This window comes from Canis lupus, chromosome 15 (assembly GCF_003254725.2).
Source record: "Canis lupus dingo isolate Sandy chromosome 15, ASM325472v2, whole genome shotgun sequence".
Taxonomy (NCBI): Eukaryota; Metazoa; Chordata; class Mammalia; order Carnivora; family Canidae; genus Canis; species Canis lupus.
In genome coordinates, this window is record NC_064257.1 from 49,499,329 (window position 1) to 49,521,874 (window position 22,546).

General features: G+C 38.3%; 1 protein-coding gene across 7 annotated transcripts in view; it reads left to right on the plus strand.

Annotated features, from left to right (window-relative positions):
- The window catches only part of FHIP1A (FHF complex subunit HOOK interacting protein 1A), a 233,138-nt gene that overhangs the window by 60,505 nt on the left and 150,087 nt on the right, over nt 1-22,546 (plus strand). For all 7 annotated transcript variants that reach the window (XM_035698860.2, XM_035698864.2, XM_035698865.2 and 4 more), the window contains exon 2: nt 7,127-7,250. The gene's annotated coding sequence lies outside the window, so the exon portion shown is untranslated. The remainder of the gene's footprint in view (nt 1-7,126; nt 7,251-22,546) is intronic.

Genomic DNA, 22,546 nt, shown 5'->3' on the forward strand with positions numbered 1-22,546 from the left:
GTTTCTTTCTGTTTTATTTGAGGTAAATAGGGAAGGCCTCTGTACTGAGGTGACATGTAAGCAGAGACATAAATGGAGAGAGATGTTATATGAAGGTATCTGGGGATAGGGGATATCAGGGAGCTGCAGGTCTGCCTGACACTATACTAGTGCTTGCTCAGCATGAGGTGAGAGCAAGCATGGTGTGTTTGAGGAGCAGTGGGGAGGAGAGCAGAAGTACAGTGAGTGAGGGCTAGGGCAGCCATGATAGCAGTACCCATCTTGTAGGGCTGCTTTGAGAAAACACTCACTCAATTTAGTATGTACTTTGCACACATTAAAAGAATAATATACCATAACATATAAGGAATGTTTTAGGAATGCAAGAAGGACTCAGTAGTATGACATTCATTATCTCATTAAATATCAATAACAAAAATCATATCATTTTTATGGAAAATCCATCTGATAAAATTCAATATTTATTGATCTAAAACCCCCTCAAAATAGAATAGGAAAACATCCTTAGTAAAATAAGGTATGTCTGTCTCAATCCAAAAACCATCTTAGGGGTAATAGGAAATTTGAGAACATCCCCATGGAAGTCAGGAACAAAATAAGAATGCCCACTATTTTTACTGTTTATTAATGGTGTTTTGGAATCACAAGTCAAGATAGTTGGACAAGAGAAAGAAAATAAAGTTATAAAGGTATAAAACCCAGAAAGGTAATAAATGAATATTCTTTGCAAATGATAGGAATATATGACTAGAATAAAAACTAATTATAAAGATAATATATGAATATGCCTGGATACAAGGTAATATGTCAACATTTATAGCTTTCATATATACCAACAATAACTGATTTGAAGATATAGTGGAAGAAAAGACCAATAGCGTAAAAAGAAAAACTATCTCAGAATAAACTTAAATATATATGATATATATGAAGGCACTTAATCCTCCTGAGGGATACAGAAAAGACATGAAATGGCCTGTCATATTCTTGGATATAAAGATACCAGTTCTCCTTAAATTAATGTGTATGTTTGATGTAGTTCCAATGATGTAGTTCCAATATATATATATTTTTTGGTGGAGGTTAGTAAAGAAGTTTATTCTATGTTCACACGGAAAAATAAGTACAAATAGCTAGGACAGTTCTGAAAAAGACATTTAAACATACTGTAAGGTGTTGCACCTAAGTGGCTCAGTCTGTTAAGCATCCTACTCTTGGTCTCAGCTCAGGTCTTGATCTCAGGGTTGTGAACTCAAGCCCTGCTTTGGGCTCCATGCTGGTTGTGGAGCCTACTTAACAAAACAAAACATATTGTAAGGCTACAATAATTGAAACATTGGTATTACCAAATACCATATTTGTCATATGATAAAGATGGCCTTTCAGATTAATTGGAGAAAGATGCTCGATTCAGTAAATAGTAGTGGGATAAGCAGGTAACTATTTTAGAACGGTACCTTAAATGTTAAGCCAAAATCTATATAACACAGAAATTAAAAAAATAAGTTCTAGAAGACAACATGAGAAACTTATTTTATAATCTTGAAGTACATAGGGCCTCTTTAAGTATGACAGAAAATTGAGAAGCCATAAAGGAGATCAACTTGATCATATTACCACCCCCCCTAAAAAAAAAAAAAAAAAAAAAAAAAAAAAAAACTAACTGAAAAAATCAGCATAAGGAAACGCAGAGAACAAGAAAATTGGGGAAAATGTTTGCTTTTCGTATCACAAAGTGGGACTAATTTTTCTAATACAGAGCCCCTACAAATTCATAAGAAAAAGTCCAGCCATTCAGTAGAAAATGGACAGAGGATACAAATAGTCTTCTGCAGAGAAATGACAGTGGCTTCTACACGTATGAGAGGATGCTTAATCCACTCATTAAAGGAGATTTGCATGTGACAACCATGTGGAAGTACCATTTACCACTAGTAGATGGGTTCATAACCCACACTGTAGAGAGTATGAATGCAACACAATAGCCTCTTTAGTGGGGCAGTTTGGCAAAATCTGTCATAAGAAGAATCTTGTATCTTTTGACTAGAAACTTCAGTTCTAGAAATTTATCCTAGAGGGGGCGCCTGGGTGACTCAGTCAGTTAAGTGTCTGCTTTTGGCTCATATCATGATCTCAGGGTCCTGTGATCTAGCCTTGTGGTGTGTGTGTGTGTGTGTGTGTGTGGCAGGGGGGTGGGGTAGGGGTGGGAGTGAGGGTCATTGCTCAGCGGGGAGTCTGCTTCTCCCTCTTCCTCTGTCCCTCTTCCCTGCTTGTACTTTCTTTCTCATTCTGTCTCAAATAAATAAATAAAATCTTAAAAAAAGAAATTTATCCTCGATTCGTGCATACTATGATTATATCTTACAAGTACATACATATTGCATGCATGAAAAGATGATTTATGTACAAGATAATTATTGTAGGAGATAAAGATTGGAAGCAGCCAAAATGTTCATCCACGGCAACTGAATAAATACATTGTTACATCTGTATGTTGGAAATTGTGCTGTCAAAAAAATTCCAGGGAATCTTTATGCATTGTTTTGGAAAAATTGCCAGTGTATGTTTAGTGAAAAATGTAAAGTACAGAACAGTGTATATTGTATTGTTTATTTGTGTTGAAGTGTTTTGCTTGTTTATGAATAGTTACAGCCTCTGGGGAGGGTAATTTGAATTTGAAGACACCTCCACCCTTCTCAAAAAAAAAAAAAATTGCATGTAGAGCACAGTGCCTTGCATTTAGCACTTATTGCATGTTGGTGGTGGTAACTTTCATTTTAATTATAGGGTTCCTTTATCTCATGAATTGATTTTTAACAGTTGGGTCTGGAAGAGGAAACCCATCTTGCTATAAATGCTGCTTAATAAGGATCATACTCATGTTATTCATCACAAATGCTAAATGTGCTTCCTGAAGTATGTTTCTTGGAGGATGTCAGTACAAATTCTGCAACCGAAGATGTCAAATATGATTGGGGAACGTTGGATTAAAACTAACCAGGCTTCTTTCCTGTAGGTTTTCTTTTAGCCTTAATACACATAATGTGCTTTGTGAATATTCCAGAAGGATATTTAGAAGGCAGTGTTTTCCAAATTTATTTGAGTGCAGAGCTTTAAACAGCAATGGTTACTACTTTTTTTTTTTTTTTTCTTTAAGAAGCATCTTTTGAGTAGTTGTCATTTTGGGAAACAGCACTTTAATACTTAGATTTTTGTTTTGTTCACCTTCATTGTTCATTTTAATAAACTTCTATTTTTGATTCATTTCTAAGATGCCTGTCGTCTCTCCTGGCCTGCTTTTCCTTCTCTGTGAGTTACTACAACTCACAAATTTGTTTCCTGGTTGAGATCTTCCCAAAGTCATTCAACTTACACTGGGTTTCTTGGAGTAAAGAAGAGACTCTATATAACTGGTGTAAAATCTCAGGGATTGATTGAATGGAAATTGAAGATTGCAGCTTGATTTGATTCCGGTTTTCCCAAAGCTTCAAAAGTTTTGCTGTTCAGGGGAAGGAATAAAATCAACTTAATGGGTAGAAGAGTTGAGGAATTGTGAGCTTAATGTGTAGAAGATAATATCACTGTGGGTCAGAAGATATGGGATCCAGCTATTTACTTTTTTAAAAAAAGATTTTATTTATTTATTCGTGAGAGACAGAGAGAGAGGCAGAGACATGGACAGAGGGCAAAGCAGGCTCACCATAGGGAGCCTGATGCGGGACTTGATCCCAGGACCCTGGGATCACAACCTGAGCCAAAGGCAGACGCTCAACCACTGAGCCACCCAGGAGCCCTTCCAGCTATTTACTTTTGAACAGGCCCCTTAACTTTTTGTGCTTCATTTTTATCATCTGTGAAATTCAGTGATTGGATTTAAGTTCATTTTAAGGCTGAGTTATTATATGCTAAGTGGAATCAGTGAAGATTGTAGGACCATGTAGAGTATTTTTTTCTACTCTACAGTTTTCACATGTGAATGTATTGTATCTCAGGTCAGCTCTTTGGGAAAATGAAATTATTCAGTAATTAGCACATAGTCAGTTGCATGTATTTGAGTGAACTTGTTGAACTTTTTTTGAGACTTCTATTTTGATTGATTGATTTAATTACCATCTAGGAAAGCACTTGATTATAACAGAGGCCAATTAATATAGTGCTATGGATAAATCCACACCTCCTGTGTAAATCCCTGCATCTGTTTTACTGATTATAGGGAGAAATTTATGATGTGGATATTAATTATCCCCCCTCCCCAGTGTTCATTTGGTGGTTTTTCCATGCTTTTTGTGTACTCCTGCTTATTAGCAGATTTCTGAACTCAGCATAGCTGAAGTCTAAATTCATTGAATTTATGCCATCTGGAAATGAGCTTTAAAATTTGTTCTTCTGTTGAAATTAGGGATGTGACATGGCTGTTACACAGGAGTGTAAGCCTGAATTTGATTTCATTATATGGAGGTAGGATATTTTGTTAGAAGTAGAGCACTTGCCTGAGCAGAGATTGAGTGTGACTGAGTTGTTAACTGCCAACTTCCCCTGCCTTTTTAGTAGGAGAAATATTTTGTTTTTAAATGAGATGACAACCAAGAGAATTATCAAGACTCCGTGAATTTTAAAAACGTCCTTTCAATCTACTCGAGTTCTGTTTAACCTTGCTTTCGATGTCATTCTGTGCATTACTGTCAAAGGACTCGGCTTCTTTTGAAGTTCCAAAGTGTTGCTGCTGGCGGAATCATGATGGTGAAATATAAGTGGTTCTCAGTACAAGCCCTTACTGATACACAGCAATGCCTTATTACCTAAGTAAAAGCATATGAGTGAGTGCTTAAAAATGTTGCGTGTAAGGAGAGAATATATGATAATGGACACTAAGATGGGAGAAGTATTTCTCATGAATTAGAGATGCCCTTTCATAATTCAACAGTCACAGGATGAAGAAAGGCTCGAAATCACCTGAAAAGCATCTGGAGGCAATCTGTAATTCTTAAGAGGCAAGTAGAAGAGCCTGTATCTCTCCAGTACACGATGATAAAATGCTGGGTTTCTGGAAAAAGTAGCATTCCATTCCTTGTCAAATCTTTTGCAATTAAATGCCTAAGATTTGGTTATGAATTTAACTGTGTTGTTCCAGATGCTTAACAAATGATTAATTGATTAGAATGAAGAAGGCAGACTTGAAGGTACTGAAGATTGATTGATTAATTGCTTGATTTTAGAGAGAGAGTTTGTGCACGAGATCCCAGGATGGGGGTGTGGGGTGAGGGGCAGAGGGAAAGAGAATGAGAGGGGATCTTAAGCAGGCTTCACGCCCAGCACAGAGCCTGATGTGGGGTTGATCTCATGGTCCTGAGGTCATGACCCCAGCCCAAATTAAGAGTTGGATACTCAACTGAGTCACCTAGACATCCCCAAATTTTGATATTTTTAAACAACAAAAATTCAACTGAATAAATTTAAAGACCAAATTGGCCTTTTTCAACTGATTTATGAATTGGGCAGCATCCCATCTAGCAATCGAAAGGAACTTCACAGTGCTGTAGAAGAAGAAAGGTTTTTAAAGGCAGAAAAGGGGGTCAGGAAAAGGAAATTATTAACAAAGAATACATTGTTTCAGGCAATATTGTCTTCCTAAGGGAGATGGAAGGGGTCTGTTAGGTGGATTATCTCACTAGTGCTGTTCAGCTAATTCCATATTGACTGGTTGAAGGTTACATTCCTGGGGGGATGGTGAGGGGTTGAAATGTAATTAGGTTAGGTATTAAGTCTTGTTTGCTGACATGGGATTTAGCACAAGTGATTCCATTTATGGACCTGCTGTCTCCTTTTTAAGGATATGAAGAATTTGTTTATTTGCATATAAAATGTTACTTTTTATTCTTCATGTCTCATGCTCACTCTTCTTTTGCCTGGTCACTACAACCACTCTGCCCAGTTTCAAAGATTTAGGCCATACTGAGGTCTCCCTTCCATGATCCCCCATTTTTTCCCCCTTTCATTAAGCATTTTTTATAAGAAAAGGTATTACGTTTTAAGTCTTTGAGGCATTTGTAGGTCATACTCACACACAACCTCTAACAGTGACTTCTGGAAAACCATCTTTTAATATATTGGAATGTTGGAGAAAAATTCTCGCATTAATACATGGGCTCATCTTTGTTACACAGAGATTTTGAAAAGATGTATTTGTTATACTAGACTCTGACTTGAATTACCTTAACTCATCTAAGTTGGGAACGTAGTTTACTTAATATTTATAACTATATCGGAACAAATTGCATCTTATTTTTTGCTTTTGCATAAGTAGTTGTGATTATGTGTAATTATAACATAGCACTCTACTTTTTCTTTAAATAATAAGTGATATTTTCCATTTTATTATGAACTCATGAAAGTTTTTACTGGCTGACAAAATCATGGTTAAGTAAATCATGCGTGTCAAATTTCTTAACTCTCCCCCAGTTGTTGGGCATTTAAATATTTTCCATACTTTAAATTGAAGTGTGTGTGTGTGTCTTTTTCATTTTAATTCCAGTTTAGTTATCGTACAGTATTATATTAGTTGCATGTGTTCAGTATTGTGATTCAACATGCCATGTAATACCTTATGCTCATCAGGACAGGTGTCCCTCTTAATCCCCATTGGTGTGGTTTAAAGTGGTGGCTGGGGGGCTCAGTTGGCTGAGCATGCGACTCTTGATTTTGGTTCAGGTCGTGATCTTGGGGTCATGGGATAGGGCCCCATGTCCAACTCCAAGCTCAACAGGGGGAGTCTGCTTGGGATTCTCTCTTCTCTGCCGTCAATCTCTCTAAAATAAATAAATCAATCTAAAAAAAAAAAAAAAAAAAGGAAGTGGTGGGGTTCAGAGCCAACAGCCAAGAAAGATTCTTGAGACATCTTTGGTGTAAAAAGTTGGCTATTATTATAATAATAGCCTTATTAAAGGGTGGAGACAGGACTTTTTGCTTATAATTTCCTTTATGATAGATAAAGGTAAGTGCAGTCTGAGGAGAATCCACTTCAGTGTACTACAAATGGTGGTGAAAGGGAGGGGGAAAACTAGAGAATCTTAATCTGGGTTTTGTAATTTATTAATGATTGCAGGACATTTTTTATTCCTTTCTATAGATTTTGAAAGTCTTCTGGGAGTTTCCAGCAGTGCCAAGAGTTGGAGAAATCTTTTCTGTTCCTCTGATACAGTGAAGTGAGCAAATACAGCCCAGCAGTAGGCTACTGAAGAGAGCAATCACGGGTAAGGTCTTATACTATTGAGATGAGTTTAGTGATATTCAATAACATGCTTTAAAAAAAAAGCCTACTTGAACTCACATGTCCAAGTGAACATTATTTTGTTCAAAGTAGTTTATCTAAGAAGCTGTCCTCTGCTCAAAACATTAAAATTTATTTGTTTATTTTTTGGAACAACATCTTGATCCTCTGGTCTCATTTTCTGGCATATCTCAACCCTGGAGGTGGGTATATTTGGGAAGTAGTCTAAACTCCTTTAGAGGTAGGGTGATGAATTTGGGGGCTCTAATATTGATTAAAAAGCAGAAGGTGCAATAATACAATGAAAACCATTTTCCTTTCTGTAATTTGTGTATTTGAAGGCTTATACGCTGTATTGAAAGTTAATTCTAAAAAGAGATGACTCTAGGTTTCAAACAATGGTAGTATTGTTAAAATAGGCAATAGGGTTTGGAGCTTACAGAGAGAAGCATGTGCTATTTATTTGGCTATGTAAATGTTGGCACTCTTTCTTATTAAAATCAGTCAGTCTGTCATCACTGTAGAAAGGGCTCCTGTACTGATGAGGTTAAATAAGATGAGATCTAAACTTCCTTATAAGGCATATCTCTGAGCCATTGTAATTTGCATCTTACTGGTGGTGTGTTTTGCGCTATTACTTCAAGTGTTATTAGAGTGCTTGTTAAAGATGCACATTAAAATTCAAATTATTAGGCCCCAATCTAATGGGTCAGAATCAGAACTGTACGGAGAAGAAGGTTTGGGAATCTGCATTTTACAAGTACCATCAATGACTGACACTCTCAATGTAGTAAAATCATACTTCTATCTCATCTTTGTATTTTTTTATGTAAAGGTGTTGCATAGTTATTTCCTTGATTTTTGCTTTGAATAAAACAACACAGGACTATATTCTCAAGTTGCTTATTATTAGATCAAATTGAGAATGTAATTGAATAAAACTGTACTTTGAACTTTATGTCTAAATTCAAAACGGATATATTTTTTTTCCTTAGATGCAAATGGATAAATCTGTTTTTGACATCTAAATGCCAAATACTAAATTTTATGAAATACCTGCTGTTCAAATTTGCTAATAAGTTGTACCTTAGCTCTCTTACTCAAATGTGGATGGTTAAGAGGAGTGGGTGGGCATCAGGGGTCCCTGGAATCTATGCTACACTCACTTGGCATCCAGCCCAGCATTTTCCTTTCTTCTTTTTTTAAAGATTTATTTATTTTTTGTTTTAGAGAGAGAGTGCTCGAGACAGTGGTGTCTCGAAGAAGAAAGAGAGGGAGAGAGAAAATCCCAAGCACACTCCCCGCTGAGTGTGGAACCTGTTGCAGGGCTTGACCTGGGGCTTGATCTTACAATCCTGAGATCATGACCTGAGCTGAAATCAAGAGTTGGATGCCCAACTGACTGGGTCCTCAACCCAGCATTTTTCAGGAAACATCATGTGGAAAGTGTTGCTGTGTAATTTGTGATTCAAACAGAAAAAATACTTTGTAGTGTCCTGAGATTTTGTGAAGCTCTTTGAACCCCTCAAATGAAAGGGAGTATTAACATGAAATGAAATAGTAGCCTTTGATATGAAGTTATTTTCATTACCATGGATATTCTTTAGTAATGGTTCCTATAAATTCATTAATTTTAGGGAATGCGAGCCTTGTGTATAAAGTGTCATTTTTTAGTTATTTTCAAGTGTACAGATTATTCCTTTACTTTAAAAGATACACACAACTATTCTGTGCATGTTGATATTGAGAGATAATGCACTTTATGTAAAATAAAAACGTGACTGTAGATTTCTAAGTAAAGGCTATTACCTTGAGAGGATTGTTTCTTAAAATATTTAATTTATTGGCATGAAGTCTTCCATTAAGTTTATACTTAAAAACTGTGTTAAAATGCACAACATAAAATTTACTGTTTTTACCATTTTTAAGTACATAGTCAGTATTGTTAAGTATGTTCACGTTGTTGTACAGCTGATCTCCAGAATGTTTTCATCTTGCAAAACTGACACTATACTGAACAGTAACTCCCCATTTACCCCTTCCGTCAGCCGCAGTTGTCTTTTTGTTACTGGCTTATTTCATTTAGAATAACATTCACCATGTTGTAGCATGTGTCAGAACTTCCTTATTTCTTACGGCTGAGTACTATTTTACCACATTTTGTTTATCCGTTCATCAGTTGATGGACTTTTGGGTTGCTTCAACTTTTTTTTTTTTAAGATTTTATTTATTTATTCATGAGAGACACGGAGAAAGAGGCAGAGACCTAGGCAGAGGGAGAGAAGCAGGCTCCCTGTGGGGAGCCCAATGCGGGACTTGATTCCTGGACCCTGGGATCATGACCTGAGCCAAAGGCAATTGTGCAGCCGTGGAACCACCCAGGTGTCCTGAGTAGCTTCAACTTTTTGGCTATTGCGAATAATGTTGCTGTGTACATGGTGTATAAATATGTATGAGTCCCTGATTTCAGTTATTTTGGCTGCCTATATCTAGAGGTAGAATTGCAGGATCAAATGGTAATTCCATTTTTGATTTTTTGAAGCCCTGTTTTTCACAGCAACTACATCATTTTACATTCCCACAGTTCTAGTTTCTTTACATCTTCACCTACACTGGGTTGTTGTTTTGTTTGGTTGTTTTTGATAGCAGTCATCCTGATGGGTTTGAGGTGGGATCTTGTGGTTTTGATTTTCATTTCCCTAATGATTAGTGATGTTAAAGATCTTTCATATGCTTGTTGGCCATATGTGTATCGTTTTTGGAGGAATATTTAGTCATGTCTTTTGTCCCTTTTTTAATAGAGTCATTTGTCTTTTTGTTGTTGAGTTATAGTTTTTTAAAAACATATTCTGATATTAACCCTTTATACAAGTATATGACTTACACATATTTTTTCCCATTCTGTGGGCTGCCTTTTCACTCTTTTTTTTTTTTTTAAGATTTTATCTGTTTATTCATGAGAGACACAGTGAGAGAGGCACAGACACAGGCAGAGGGAGAAGCAGGCTCCCTGTGGGGAGCCCGATGTGGGACTCGATCCCAGGACCTCAGGACCACAACCTGAGCCGAAGGCAGACACTCAACCACTTAGCCACCTGAGCATCCCTCAGTCTGTCCTTTGATGCACAGAAGTTTTAAATTCTGTTGTAGTTCAGTATGTCTATTTTCACTTTTGTTGCCTCTGCAAATCAATGTCATGAAGCTTTCCTCCTCCCTGTGTTTTCTTCTAAGAGTTTTATAGCTTTAGCTGTTATTTTAGGTCTTTGATCCATTTTGAGTTAATTTTTGTATATGGTGTAAAGTAAGGGTCTAACTTCATTCCTTTGCATGTATCTGATTTTCCCAACACTATTTGTTGAAGTAAAGTTTATACTTTTTTAAAATTTATTTATGATAGTCACACAGAGAGAGAGAGAGAGAGAGGCAGAGACACAGGCAGAGGGAGAAGCAGGCTCCAGGCACTGGGAGCCCGACGTGGGACTCGATCCTGGGTCTCCAGGATTGCGCCCTGGGCCAAAGGCAGGCGCCAAACCGCTGCGCCACCCAGGGATCCCTATACTTTTTTTTTAAAAAAAGATTTTATCTATTTATTTGAGAGCGAGAGTGAGCATGAGTGGGGTAAGAGACAGAAGCAGATTTCCTGTTAAGCAGGGAGTCTACTCGGGGCTCAATCCCAGGACCCTGAGATCACGACCAGAGTGAAGGCAGCCATTTAACTGACTGAGCCACCCAGGTGCCCCAGCAAAGTTTATACTTTTAATTAATCAATAAATTAATTTTAAAGGTTTTATTTCTTTGAGAAAGAGAGTAGAGCAAGAGAGAATATAAGCAGGGGGAAGGGCAAAGGGAGAGGGAGAAGCAGACTCCCCACTGAGCAGGGAGTCCAATGCTGGGCTCAATCCCAGGACCTCAAGATCATGACCTGAGCCAAAAGCAGACTTTAACCATCTGAGCCACCAGGCACCCCAAAGTATATACTTTTAAAGACAGTTTAAGGAGGTTAAGGAAAAGAAAAGCAGAGATTATAAATGGCTGCGTTGTATCTATATAGGAATTCCCAGAAAGTCCTCTGTAATTAAGAAGACATTTGAGAAACAAAAGGGTACTGCATAGATTTGAAACCCACTTCAGACTGAGATTTAATAAATACAGGTTGGCATAGAGCCTGTGTTTAAATTTTGCTTGTTAGTTGGTAGGCGGTGACTTCTTATATTTGGGCTTTGATTATTGTAAACTCCTGAGTTTTGTTTTTTAGGTATGGGTGTGTATGTGTATGTGACCTATTACAGAGTTTTTCCCAATTAACTCTGGCCAATGAGGGATCTTCTCATGTTTTAGGGAGCTTTGGTTTCAAGATAATGAACAGCATCAACTTTTTCGTGGTAAAGAATAACCAGTACTGAATCCTGGGAAAAACCTTTAACCAGCTCAAACCATTCACCTGTCTGTGTAGCGGAAGTTATTTGGAACCTGTTTTTGCCTCTTAGCTGTAAAAAGCAGTATATGTGTTGACAGAATGATATTTACGCTGGTTTTGAAAAGGTCAAAACCCGGATATTGTATCCTTAGCAGTGAGGTTATTTTTGGGAGGTGAGGAGGGTATTGGGCGCCAAGTGGGAAGAATATAAAAGCAAATATATGGGACTGAGAGGAAAGCCTGGGCCAGAGTACTTAGAAAGTAGAGGAGCAGCTAGGTGGGTGTAGGAGTCACATGGCTAATGAAAGGACACTTAGGTGTAGGTGTATTACCTTCTTCGGAGGAAATGATAGCAGATGCTAAAGGTAGCACAGCAAGTACCACAAATGAAATGAGTTTGAAAGGAGTTGGAGACAATATGATATAAAATGTGTCTGATGGTCCTGAGGAGATGCTGTCGTTGGAATTCATCTGGAATTTGGATTTTGAATGTGTTCTCAGAACGGCGGCGAGACAAATAGCAGGTAGATAGAGGCAATTATAGATATCCTGAGCTGTTGAGAGAATTACATATTTGAATATAGTATTTCAGGGTTAAGACTTATCTACATGACAAAAGAGTAGCAGGTAGAGCAGCGCTAGAATGCTATCTTTCTGATGTAACACCGGATATCTGAGTCATGCAGGATTGGGGCAATGACTGAAGGATGTTTCTCTGTGGCTCCCATGGCTTTGTGTGGGACCAGTGGGAAACCATTTTCAAAAGTGGTTTTGAATTAAAAAAAAAAAAATCTAGCCTCAAAACTGGTTTGGGACTAGATTTCCTGAGTAACCAAAACAAAGAGATACCTAAGATGACTTATAGTCAGATAATCAAACCACCTATCTAATGTTATCATTCTGAAATGTGTTTATTTTGCATGTACCTTTTCTTAATTTATAGATTTAAAAATCATGATCTACCTTTACCTTCTTTGTGAATTTAGAAATTTTATTTATTCAGTTATTTTTTATTTCTTCACATGTTCCATGACCCTTGTAATTTCATTCTAGCTTAGTTTGGATCTTTCCCAGCTCTGTATGTGTCTTGTAGTTTACCAGAATGGTTTAGAACAAATGTATGTAATTTATATTTGGTCATGTTTTCTATTTCATTTCAACATCGTTCCTGAAACACATTACATTTACTTCGTCTTTAAGGGTACAGGGCTGCAGTGAATTGATGTACACAGAGACAAGTCTCTAATGACTCTAGTGCAGACCAGAAGTTGTTGACATGTGGTCCCCAGATGAACAGCAGCAGCTTCACCTGGTCACTTGTTAGAAATGTAAATTCTTGGGTTGAATCAGAAACTCTGAAGATAGAGCTCAGATATTTATATTTAACAAAATCCTCAGATGATTCTGATGCATATTAAATTTTGAGAAGTGCTGTAGACACTCTCATTAGCTATGTACTATTGTCCAAGTCATTCATATTCTTTAGCCCTTGGTTTCCTGATCAGATAAATCAAGGGTTAAGGGTTCTTTATTTTTTTTTTAAGATTGATTTATTTATTTATTTATTTATTTATTATTTATTTATTTATTTATTTATTTATTTATTTATGAGAGAGAGAGAGAGAGAGAGAGAGAGAGAGAGAGAGAGAGAGAGAAGCAGGCTCCATGCTGGGAGCCCGACGTGGGACTCGATCCTGGGACTCCAGGATCGCGCCCTGGGCCAAAGGCAGGCGCCAAACCACTGAGCAACCCAGGGATCCCCGGGTTAAGGGTTCTTGAATATTAGTGTGCACATGAATTATCTGGTGAGCTTATTTTAAAAATTTCAAAAACCGGTAAATCTTTTCTAACCTCATACCCTGACATTCTGATTCAGATCTTAGACGACTCCACTATCTGCTTTTTAGCAAGTTCTTATATCTATGATCTGAACCAGTGGATGTCTCTGAGTTTCCTTCAAGTCCCAAAGTAATAAGATTTAAAATGGCTTTTTTGGGGGGTTCAATAACTGAAGGCTTGGGAGCCAGAACTTTTTTTTTTTTTTTTTAAGTTTTTATTTATTTGACAGAAATTGGGTATGTGAGCATGAGAGGGCAGAGGGTCAGAGGGACAGGAAGAAGCAGACTCCCTGTTGATCAGGGAGCCTGATGATCACCCGGGGCATGATCCCAGGACCCTGAGCTGAAGGCAGAGGCTTAACCTGCTGAGCCACCCGGATGCCCTGGCCAGAACTTTATTTGCAAAATGCAGTTTGGATTATTTTTCACTGAAGCCACTATGTTCTGACTTCCTTCCTTGAAAAGCCTTATTCTTTCTTGTTTACTTAGATTACTATAGGAGATTTTTCTGAGGCTTATTCTCATAGGATAGGCAGTTTGCCCACTGAAAGAGCTTTCTGACTCTTGTAGACTTGGAGACTTTATTATGTGGTTCTTTTAGATAATTTATAAAAATAATTCATAAACTCTAAACACTGGCTCTCAGGCAATACTGTTATTTATTCAGATCTTTTTGTTCCTACTCCTTATTTCTAATCTCTGAGTTTATTCCGTAGGTGTGATACACTTCCCTCTTCTGATTTTTTTTAATATTCTCTTGCTGAAAAATCCTTTTTAAAAAAATATTTATTCATGAGAGACACACAGAGAGAGAGAGAGAGAGAGAAAGAGGCAGAGACACAGGCAGAGGGAGAAGCAGGCTCCATGCAGGGAGCCTGATGTGGGGCTCGATCCTCTGTCTCCAGGATCATGCCCTGGGCTGAAGGCGGCCCTAAACTGCTGAGCCATCTGGGTTGCCCTCCCTCTTCTGATTTTTGAAGGAGTTCAGATCAAGCTTCCCTAAAATGTGCCACTTTGGCATATGGGTTACTTTGACCTGGATTCAGTCAAGGCCCAAGAAGACTCCCCCCTAAGCTGCCTAAAAGAATTTATATAAAGGGCTTGGTCCAGGAAGAGAACTGTCACCAGAGATAACTACAAGGAATATGGTCTACGTGTGGTAAGCTGTGGGGAAGTTCTGGAGATCAAGTTTCTTTTTGTGTCCCACTTTCTTTGCATAGCATGGAAAACATTTGTTTACCAAATATTAGCTCTTCCCATCTTTCTATAAATTATCTTTCTCCCCTTTGAAGTCTCAGACCCCTGCCCCCTTCTCCTTAGCTCAGAATGGTATAGAAGCCTCAAATACTCAACTGCCTGTGGGTCACATGTTTTATGGGGCTTCTGAATGTATTTAATGAAATTTGTTTTTCTCCTGTTAATCAGTCTTATGTCAATTTATTACTAGACCAGCCAAAAGAATCTAGAAGGGTAGAGGAAAAATTTTTTCTTCCTTTGAGTGTCATTCATACTTTTGTTTCTTCAATTTTTATGTACGACCCTTTTCTTTTTTTTTTTTTTAGGTTATTTATTTGAGAGAGAGAGACAGACAGAACATGAGGTGGGGGAGGGGCTGAGGGAGAGGGAGACACAGACTCCCCACCCAGCAGGGAGCCTGACACAGGGCTGGATCCCAGGCCTCTGGGATCATGACTTGAGTTGAAGGCAGATGCTTAACTGACCGAGCCACCCAGGCGGCCCATGGTACAACCTTATTAGAATTATTTTTTGTGACTCTTCCTCTTGGCTTAGTGGCTGCTCCTTCTCAGTCTTTTTTCCTTTATCCCCTGAACGTTGGTGTTCCCTAGGGACTGTGCAGGTGCTTTCCTTTCCTCCTCATCTTACCTACATGCTCTCCCCTCAAGGCCCTCATCTCTGTGCTTGCCAGGCCTTGCTCAAGTGTCCCCTTAATACCTCCCTTTCCAGAGTACCCCCTCTGAGCTTTAGCCCATACAATCAGTGGCCTCCTGGATGTCCCACAGGCAGATCAGGTGAAAGTATCTGAAATGGAACTCTTCTTTCTACTCCCTCGAAATCTGTGCCTCCCCTCATATTCCCTGTCTTGGTGAATGGCGTCATCATCATCATCCTTTATGTAGCTACCATTTATCCAGCATTCCCTACATTGTTCTAAGAACTTTTATGTAACTCTCACAAAATCCTTTGAGATAGATTCTACTGTTATTCCCTTGATACTAATGTGGAAACCGAAGCACTCGGCATTTAAGTAACTTCCCCAAGGTCCCAGAACTGCTAATTGGTGGGGATGGAGTCCCAGAGTATGCAGTCTTGGTCATTGTCCTCTGCCAGTAGCCCAACCGCACCCTCTTTCCCCCAGCATGTCGGCTCAGTCCTCTTAAGCCCACCTATTAAATCTCTCTCAAAAGCACACATCCACTTCTCTGTTTTCTATTGTAGGTATTCTGGTCCTGGCCTCCATCATCTCTCACCCCTGCTATTGTAACCTGTGTCGTCTTCCCATCCATTTCTTTATGTTGTTGCCAGCGTATTATTCTTCCTTGTAGTAAATCTGATTCTGACACTCCTGCACTCACCAGCCTAACCCCTCCGTGATCATTCAGCTAGTGTTGGGTGAATCCTCTATTATTCCACTTTGCTGTTGAGTAAGCCCCAGCAGTTCTAAGAAATTTGAAGAATCCTTAAACATTTGAAGAATCTCACCATAGGGCAGAGAGTTTGAAAGGTGCAGGTAATATCTGGATGGTGCTTGACATTTGGAGAGTTAGAAAATAAAAGATAAACGATGTCTTTGTTTTTGCCTTTCTTGGTCCTTAATTTCTATTTATAGCAATAAAAGAACAATAAAAAAAACCCTCGGAGTCTAGTCTGGCACAGAAAGAGTTGGCATCTGTAATTTTGGTGGTTCCTAGGAAGAGTGTTTTCCTCACTCCCACTCCAGTTCTGTGCTCTAGCCTAGTAAATTGTTGATACTCCCCACATTATGGCATGTTCCCTCTTTCTCCTCTGGGCCTTTGTATATGCTCTTCGCTGTACCTGGAATACTCTTCCCTCAGTGTTCCATTTGCTTGGCTGACACTACCATTTCCATTTTCAAGTCTCAGCTTAAATTACAGATCATTTGGAAAGCCACCTCTGATCTCTTTCACCATTCAACAGTTTGAGTTAAATACTTCTTATCTGCTCCTGTAGCATACCATTCCTTCCCTACCATGTGGTTCATCAGACGGTGTTTTAATTGTCTGTTCAGTTGCTCCTTTTAGACTGTAAGACACATTTTTTACTTCTGTGTTTCCATTTCACAGCGTAGTTCTTCAGTAGGTATTGATTGTGGGCAAGAGTAAACAAGTATTTAAATGAGCTAATTGATTCCTGCCAGTTCCATCTGCTTACCTTTTTAAAAATAACTCTAGAAGTTGATATATCAGTTAGGGTTATGTTCACCTATAAGTAACTACCAGCATTAGTGACTCAAACAAATTAGGGGGTTATTTTTCTTCTACATAAGGTAAGTCCAGCAGTAGGCTGTCCAGGCTTAGTAGAGTAGTTTCTTGATTATCAGAGACTTAGGTCCTTCTGTCTTTTTGTTTCACTCTCCTGGGTGTGATCCTTGCCCCCATGTTGCCATCTCCAGGTGGGTATCAGAAGTCTAGCCATCTGTAGGTCCTCATTCTAGGAAAGAAGGGAAAGGTCAAAATGCAAGAGGGAGCTTGCCAGCAGTCTGCCTCTTGCCCCCACCTCCTTTAGGGGCTTTCCTGAAAGGCCTTCCATGGATTTACCCTTATACTCATTGGTCGGATGGTATCACAGTATCACCTTTGGCTGCAAGGGAGGCTAGGAGATAGAGTTTTTGCCTCAGATCTTGATTACTTGCTGTAAAATTTGGATTCTGTTAATAAGAAAGCAGAGAAAGAGAAAGGGGCACCTGGGTGGCTCAATTGGTCAAGCATTGGACTCTCTTTTTGGCTCAGGTCATGATCTCAGGGTTGTGAGATTGAGCTCTGGCTGGGGCTCCTCACTCAGCACAGAGTCTGCTTGTCCCTCTCCCTCCTCCTCTGTCCATTCCCCTTGCCCCTCCCCTGCAAGTGTGCGCTCTCTCGCTCTCGCTGTCTCTCTCAAACAAAATTTTTTTAAAAATGAGGAAAGAGAATTAGCAATCTTTTGAGATACTTTGTGAGATTTAACTCACATGTAACATCTGAACTATTACTTTTTCTGGGTATTTGCACTTAATGACTTGAGAATGTCTTTTAAAGTCTCTTTGAGATGTGTCCCTATTTTTTGTTGGGAGAAGAATATTTAAGCAAAAGATTTGGCAAGGGATATTAAGAAGGAAGGAATTTCTATCTTTAATCTCCTTTGCTTCACTTTTCTATTAATCTATAATCTAAATTCTATAAATTGGGTAATTTTGATAAATTAATGATGTGGGAAAATTCTCAGGATATAATATTAAAGGGAAAGAGCAGGAATCACGATTTGATCCCAAGTCATTAAGTTCATTTTTAAAAAAGTCTGGTTTGGGATGTCTGGGTGGCTCAGTGGTTGAGCATCTGCCTTTGGCTCAGGTTGTGATCCCGGGGTTGTGGTATTGAGTTTCGCATTGGGCTTTCTGTGGGGAGCCTGCTTCTCCTTCTGCCTATGTCTCTGCCTGTCTCATGAATAAATAAATAAAATCTTTTTAAAAAATCCAATTTTAACAGTTGTCCTTCATTCCACTTCAAGGATGTTCCATTTATATTTAATCCTTCTCTTATTTTTGAATACAGCTTGTTTTAATTTTTCACTATTAGAAATACTCTTTGAAAAAAAAAAAGGAAATACTCTTTGATGAAAGACTTAGGACATTTGTAATAGATTTCTGAGAGATTTCTTGTAGATTTATAGAAGAATGAACAGAAGAGTTTAAAGATATAGATCTTTCATTTGTTGATATTTGTTGCCAATTCTTTTGCCAAATGTGTACATAAATACTTATGCTTCTGATTTTGTAAAATATATGAAATTATTAGAAAGAATAGGAAAAAGACTAGAAGGAAAGACATTAAAGCTTTAAAAATAGTTTATCTCTTGTGCCTTCAGTGACTTTTACTATCTTTATATTTCTTATACTTTCTTTGCAATGACAACATCTTGTTTTTATGATTTTAAAAAGGAATTCAGTTGAATATAAAGAATATGTCTTCTCTTGATGATCAACTGCTGCTTTGCTATTTAGGGTCACAGCATCAAAGGTGAAGTTGTATATTGATGTTTTAATCAAAGAAGAGTAAACAATGGCAGATGTATACTACAGAGTTTGTGGTTTACATATTAGACATGTTTTTCTAAATGTATTTTATTTTTTAAAGATAGCTAGATAGCTAGCTAATTTATTTATTTATTTATTTATTTATTTATTTATTTATTTATTTATTTATTTATGAGAGAGAAAGAGAGAGATAGTGAGTGAGAGGGAGCATTAGCAGGCCAGGGGAGAGGGAGAAGCAGGCATCCTGCCAAATAGGAAGCCCAACTCAGGACTCAATACCAGGGCCCTGAGACAATGACCTGAGCCACAGGGAGATGCTTAAATGACTGAGCCATCCAGGCACCCCCTCTAAATTTGTTTAGAGATCCTTTCTCTATTTTTCCTAATAATTTAGATCTTAATGAAAACTAGTAAATTGAGAAAACAGAAGTTGCTGGGTCTTTTTATTTTCCCCTGTGGCATTGTTGTAGTTGTTAAAAACAAAAGTGCCACAAAACTTAAATTCTCACATTTAGTAGCTGGATTAGAGTATAACTTGTGTGTAGTCCTAGGGTCCTTTTGAACTTGTCATGATTTCCAGGGCAATTCTATTAATATATGAGTATATGTTTGTTTCTAGAGGCAAAAATGAGAGGATTGTGGAACATATGGGTTCATGTGAGTGACCCGTAAGCAAATAAGGTGTCCCAGTGACCTCTTTCATATTCACAGACTCTGTAGCAAGGAATAAATTAATTTTAGAGGTGCATTCCAGAATGTTAGATAAGAAGAGGGTGTATGAAAAACATGTTAAATACCAAAAACAAACAAACAAACAAAAAAACCCATGTTAAATGCAAATCAAAGTAGTGTCAGTTAAAAAACAACAAGAACAAACCTCCAAATCAACACTATGTAGTTGGGGATTTGGGGACCTAGGAATAGATTATGTTTAGTGGGGAAAGAGCAGATTTGTGGGAATGTTTTTTGGATGGCTTTCTACAGACTGTTGAAAATGAGCATAATTTTCTAATGTAAAAACAGTCTGTGGACTGCTAAAGATTTTGCTCCTAATTCTCTTTCCCTCAGTTGAGAAAATAATGTTAATTATTTTATATTCATACTTTTAAATAGATATTTTATTAAATATAATACTACCTATATGTATTTGAAAAGGTAATAGTTAAAGTAGAGTTTGGCAAACAGTGGCCCATGGACCAAATCTGGCCTGCTACCTGTTTTTCGTTTTGTTTTTTTAAATAATCTACCTGCTGAGAATAGTTTATGCATTTTTAAATGGTTGGAAAAAAAAAAAAAGGGGATGCCTGGGTGGCTCAGTCGATTAAGTGTCCAACTCTTGATTTCAGCTCAGATCAGGATCTCAGGCATGTGAGACTGAACCCCCATTCGGGTTCTGTGCTGGGCATGGAGCCTGCTTAAGATTCTCTCTCTCCCTCTATACCTGCGCGCCCCCACCCCATCATGCACACTCTTTCTCTCTTCAAAAAAACACATGAAAACAGGATTTTGTATAAAAAGCATACAGTTGACCCATGAACAGTGTAGGGGGTTAGGGGCACAGATCTCTCTGCTCAGGATTTTCTAACCCATGGGTAACTTTTGACTCCCTGAAACTTTAACTACTAATAGCCTCCTATTGACCAGAAGCCTTACTGATAACATAAACAGATGATTAGCACACATTTTGTATATGTATTATATACTGTGTTCTTAAAGTAAGAGAAAAGAAACTGTTATTAAGAAAACGATAAGGAAGAGAAAATACAGTCATAGTGCTATATTTATTGGAAAAGAAAGCCACATATAAGTTGACCCATGTAGTTCAAACCTATGTTGTTCAAGAATCAACTGTGTATGTATCCTATAGGGCCTAAAATATTTATATTTAATATAAACAGCCAACCTTTGGTCTAAAGCAGTAGTTTCAACCAGAGGCAGTTTTGCCACCAGGGGACATTTGGCAATGTCCTAAGACATTTTTGGTGGTCACAACTATGGGGGGTGTGGATGCTCTTGGCAATTAGTGAGTAGAGGCCAGAGATGTTGCTAAACATCCTACAATGCACAGAATGGTCCCTCAAGACAAAGGTTTGACTGATCCAAAATGTTGACAAAGACACTCTTCTTGCCTAAACTTTAGTTAGGCTCCTCTGAGCCTTCTTGTTGACTAGGTCTCCACTTTGCTTGGCTCCAAGCCTGTTTTTGGCCTGCCTAAGTCATTTTTGGCAAGAATTCTGCTGAGTCAGTTTAGTGAAAATTCCCCCGTCCTTAATATCTGATCACCCCTGATTCCTGATCAAATTCCATACCCCCCCACCCCTGATATCTAATCACTCTGATCTGTGTTCAGCAAGAAAGAATCCTGTTAGATCAGTTTAGTTAGAATCCTCCATCCTTGATATATTGTCTTAGTAATTTCCCGTCTGCTGAATCCCTCACTCTGCTTGTGGGTTGATAGAAATTCCCACTTGTCTTTTCTGAATTTGGGGTTGACCCTGATTTCTCTTTCCTTTTTTTTTTTTTAAAGATTTTATTTATTTATTAGAAAGAGAGAGAGAGAGAGAGAGAGAGAGAGAGGCCGAAACATAAGCAGAGGGAGAAGCAGGCTCCATGCAGGGAGCCTGACATGGGACTGGATCCCAGGCCTCCAGGGTCACGCCCTGGGCCGAAGGTGGCGCTAAACCGCTAAGCCATCGGGGCTGCCCTGATTTCTCTCTCCTATTTCTATAACCCTGAAACCTTTTGTCATAGTCCTGAGTAAAACCTTCCTTACTGGTTTTGCCATGTGTCAGAATATTTTCTCTTTAACAATATCAGTAGTTTTGAGGTTTAGAAACCCTGGGCTACCGTAGTGTTTGGTATATATATATGAATTTAGAGACCACCTCTGCAGAATGATTGCAGCAAGCCCCTTTTTCCGTGGGATTCCTGTTTTATAGGGAGGAAGGACCTACCAGAATTTAGGGAATAGTTGCTTCAGGACTTGGAAGAGTCCAGTTGTAAAGATATTTTACCCCAACCTCATTTCCAGCAAAGAAGAGGGCAGTCTGGATAGGCATGGCCATGCTGTTTGGCCTTGGCTCTATTCCTTGAGTATCCTTGAGAATGAAATAAGGTTGACTCGGTCTAGGGGGATTTCACTATTTACTTCTCTTTGTCTTCAATATTTTTCTACACATTGGAATCTTCATGAAAAGATAAAACCTTGTAATCTCCAACTCAAAGTAAAATGTTAAAAAGCAAATGTATGAACTCGTTAAAACAAGTTTAGAAAACTATTAAGCAGTAAGTAGAAGTGATTATTATATCCTTCCTGGTTCTCATTGAGAAGTGTAGATGAAGAGAACAACAGTGCACAGAGGGTCTGAAGATGTGTTTCTGTATTGGGGCAGAAGTTATGAAGATTTCTAACCTCCTTTGGTGAGTGCAAGGCAAGGGAAAGTGAAAGACTGTAACTTGACTTTTTCTGTATATATGAGTCCCAGTCCCCGTTTTCTTTTGCTTGTTTATTCCTTAAGAACTGGAGTCCTGGCACCTGTTCTATCCATGTGGCTTTGCTGCCTTCTCTGGGTGGAAATCCTGGGTCCTGTGGCTTACCTACTGATTTGAACTTCTCTCTTTTCTGCATGAAGCCAATTCTGCCCAGTACAAGTCCAGCCAGCTGAATGAAACCCGTCCAGCTGATGGTTCAGATTATTCTACATCTTTGATTTTCTTTAACAACCTCATTTTCCTTGACCACGTTATTCCTGACT